A 4,407-nucleotide genomic window follows, 5' to 3' on the forward strand; every position below is an offset into this window, starting at 1 on the left:
CGCTAATATTCGAAAAATCTTACCTTTGCATTTTTTGCACTGAATCTGGGTTTGAAACCCATGATTTCGAAAAGAAAAAAAATTGAATCTTAATTTTATGTAGTATCAGCTAAACAATATGGCTAAGGCTACAAACTAGTGAATATTCTTACGGAAAGAAAGTACGTAAAAATGAATGAAGAGATAAAGATTGAGAAATCAAGGAATGGAACTTACACATAGAAGCTTGTGGATATAGCGACGTTGTCGACTGAAGGATCGGTTGCAAGAATGATCTCACGGAGTCAAAAATGCTCAGGTTGTTTTGTCTTCTCGATTTGGAGAACATGTGAAGAAGAAAAGAGCTTTTTGGCTTTGGTTTTTTCTTTTTCTCTGAAAGCTGAAATGAAAAATGTATTGAGGAAGATGAAGTGGGCTTATTTATAGACCCCAGAATATCAAGGGTCCTAATGATCTGGACCATTGGGTTAATTTGGGAACTGATCTGACGGTTAGGGTACAAATATGATAGTGGCAGTAAAAAGCTAAAATACGACAAGACGTGGGCATGTCAAAAAAGTACTATAGTACTCCGATTATACAATATGTGGTTGACGAGTGTCCACACTCGAGTGTGGTAGGTGGCTCAATTTTCGGAAGAGACGATTCAAAAGTTTTCTTCTCATATGATTCGAACTGATACTTTTGAGGGGGCAAAATGTTACACCCAAATTTCGAGAATAAAACTTTTGATCTCGAAAGTTAGGCTTGTAAAGTATAAGCTCGGAATAAGCAGGTTCGTCATAATTGGCTTTAATAAAAATATCAAGAACAGTCTCGTTGAGTAGTAAGTACGACAACATCATAATACTACTACTAAAACACCATTTTATGACACTTTTTTTAGGGCACTCACCTAGATGCAAGTCCTAAAAACAGCTCCTGGACTTTTTAGGACTCGTGTTGCGAGTTCTTAAAAAATATTTTTTAGTGCTCATGGAGCGAGTCCTAAAAATTGATACATGTCCTAAAAGTTTGATTTGATTTTTTAATATACACCTCTTGGACTTTTTAGGGCTCACGTTGTAAGTCCTAAAAACTAATGCGTGTCCTAAAAGTTTTATTTTGTTTTTTTAATATACACCTCTTAAATTTTCGTTTGTTTCTAGATTTTTAATATTATATTAACTTTTTATTTATAATAATTTCTATATCAAAATTTAAATTCATTATGATATAATGAATAATATACTTAAATTTTATTTATTTAACATATTTATGATAAAATTAATTAAAAAAAAGCTATTTTATTGATTGGTTAAATATTGTAAAATAATTTTAAAATTTCACTAATAATATTGGTGTTTTTATTTTTAATAATGTACACTAATCTCCTCTTCTCCATTTCTCTCAAACTCCCAACTGCACCCCCTCCTTCCCTCCTTTCTCTCTGAAAATTTTCAGCCTCCAAAAATCAATAAAAATCCATCCCATGGCTCTCTCTCCCTAAGCATCTCCCTCTTGGCTCTCTCTCCCTAATGCTCAGACTCCCTCTTGGCTCTCTCTCCCAAACGGCCTGCTCCCTCTCGGGTCTCTCTCCCAAACGATCCGCTCCCTCTTCTCAGCTCTCTCTCCCTAACGCCGAAACGGTCCGCGACTCCCTCTCGGGTCTCTCTCTCTCTCGGCTCCGAGCTGCTCTCCCTTTTGTCGAGCTGCTCTCTCTTTCTCAGATGCCGAAACCCAGGTAACGCCGATACCCGCCCAAGTCTATATATATATTTTTTGCTTTTATATATATGTATAATATATAAATATGTATAACCCAGATTCTATATATATATGTATAATATGTATAACCCAGGTAACGTGGAAGCCTACCCAAGTCTCTCCTGATTTTATATATATATATATGTATAATATATAAATATGTATGATGCTATTGTCCGAAAGTTTGGTTGGTCTGAAACTTTGGGACTTAGGTGTTGGTCTAAAACTTTGGAACCCAGGTTCAAACTTTGGTTTTGGTTTTGTTTGTGGAGCCTGGGTGTTGGTTTGAAGGTTTGGGTTTTGTTTTGTTTGATATATGTATAATATTTGGGTTGTTGGAATTTGACAAAAAAAATTCTGGGTAATCTTTGCTTGGTCCGAAAGTTTGCTTTTGATTTTTTTGGTTTTCCTGAGATGTAATTTTGTTATCACATTTTGAATACATACTTAAATATAGACAGAGTCAAATACATGCTGACCATAGACAAATTGACACAGAGGCTTACTGAGCTTGTAAAATTCTGCAGCTGAGTACAAAGCACAACCGAAGCATTTGAGGTTTGTTTATATGTCATTCATCTTTCCTTTGTTTAGTGTAGTGTTTAGTATATAGTATAGTAGTTTCAAAAGTGTAAGACTTTCTGAGTAATAGTTTTCTGTCAATTTTTTTAAGGACCAATTTAATGTTTCATCAAAATCTGCATGACCCACATAGAAGCAAACATTTTAAACCTCTTTGTCATATCAAGACCTTTTTTTTCAACATATAACAAAAAAAAAGCAAACAAATGTACAAGACAGTATGGTTACGTATATATATTTATAACAACAACAACAAACAAATATTTGAATTTATGTTCATTACCATATTTCTATGGTGACAAATTAAGCCAAGACACTCAGCTATTTATGTTCATTTCCATATTTGTTGTAGTGTGGGTAACTCTAAATTTGAGCACACAATGCAATGGAATTTTCTGCCTTGTTGGTGCAACTCTTTTGGATTGTTCTAAAGCTAAACACTTTGAAACTTGTCACAATGTAAAACATAGCTAAATGATTTAATCATTATTTGACTAGATTACTGCGCTGAAGTTATAATCAGATTGTTGATACTTAAACTGATCGAGTTCATGGATAGTCATTTCAATGTATTTCCTGTAATTTTTTATAGTTATGGAAACTTGTCTTTTATTAGCTTTCTAAAACCAGATAATTGTAAGGACTTTATTTCTAGCAAACCATCTTGCCTAGTAGGAGCTTTCAGCTACTCCATTGGTAGACCCTTTTGTATTACTGCTATTCTTTTGTGGAGTTTTTCTTCTGTTAATTAAGAAAACTTCTAATCATGCATTGTATATGATGGAAATAATTTCTATCATATTTGTTTTCTTGTGCATAAACAAGTTATGTGGATCACTATTCAATAATCTAACATGATTACTCATAATTGGTAGCTTAGTTGCATTTGACTTTTCATAGGAAAGTTATATCACTTGTTTTTTTTGGTTCTGTTAATTTTTGCTTTTGGTTGTGAGATAATGACCCTTTTGTTTCTTACTGCTACTATGCATGTACTCTATACCTTTTGGAACTTTGTTCAAAAATTCAGATTGTAATATTTGAATCCTATATAATCTAATGATGTGCAAGAGTTGGTCTGGCCCTACACATAACATAAAAGTAACTTAGAACTTTGTTGCTCCAAGAACAACAAATGATGCCTAACATTTTTAGATAGACTACTTCTGTTGTTTCTTCTATACACAAATATATTTAAATTTAATTCCGTGTAGGCCAATTGTTTTGATTTGTGATGTTCTGAATATTTTTATTGCAGTCTTGCATGGATTCAGAAACCAGAGGGATAATGGCAATATATGTCACTGCACAGCTAAGGAGAACTTCCGAGATTATATTTATTGCAGTCTAATGCTTTTTGTTGAGGGTACAAGCGTCACACACGCTTCTCATATATCATTTGGTTTGTCCTTTTATGAATAATGTAAAATTAGAACAATTTTATTGTAAGATCCATCAACAGAGTATCAGATTAAAATATTTAGATTATTATTAGGACTTAGAAGTGGTTTGAGTTTTTTTATGTATTTATTTATTTATTTTTATTGATAATGTTGAAAGATGTTATAAGTTAGCTTACATTATATGTTAATGAGAAATTTAAATTTCTTTTGATTTTTTTTTTTGTATTTTCTTTTGAAATTTTAGAAATCTAACATATATAATACATTTTGGACACTCAAAGGATATATTTTTTTAAATCAAAATGAAAATTTTAGTTGCATTTTTTAAAAAAAAAATTATTTTTAAGGGCATGCAAAACGAGTCCTAAAATATTCAATTAAAGACATTCAACAGGATATTTTAGGACATGCATTGTGAGTCCTAAAAATATTCTTTTAGGACTCGCAAAGAGAACCCTAAAAACATACTTAAAGACACCCAATGGAATTTTTTAGGACTAGCATTGCGAGTCTTAAAAACATTTTGTCCTAAAAAACTTCAGTTTTTCAGGCTCTCAAATAAAGGACTCATGCCCCGTGAGTCTTAAAAACTTTTTTAGGACTCGCAGACTTTTTTGTAGTGGTGTGGTGAGCTCAAAAACTACGTGGTTTTGGAGGTGTTTCGAGATTATAGGTC

General features: G+C 32.5%; 1 long non-coding RNA gene across 1 annotated transcript; it reads left to right on the plus strand.

Annotated features, from left to right (window-relative positions):
- Positions 1-1,376: 1,376 nt before the first annotated feature.
- On the plus strand, positions 1,377-3,945 carry LOC133795641 (uncharacterized). Its single transcript, XR_009875385.1, has 3 exons — positions 1,377-1,723; positions 2,204-2,304; positions 3,587-3,945. It is a non-coding gene; the product is annotated as an uncharacterized LOC133795641 (long non-coding RNA).
- Positions 3,946-4,407: the final 462 nt, after the last annotated feature.

The sequence above is a fragment of the Humulus lupulus genome, chromosome 1 (assembly GCF_963169125.1).
Source record: "Humulus lupulus chromosome 1, drHumLupu1.1, whole genome shotgun sequence".
Classification (NCBI taxonomy): domain Eukaryota; kingdom Viridiplantae; phylum Streptophyta; class Magnoliopsida; order Rosales; family Cannabaceae; genus Humulus; species Humulus lupulus.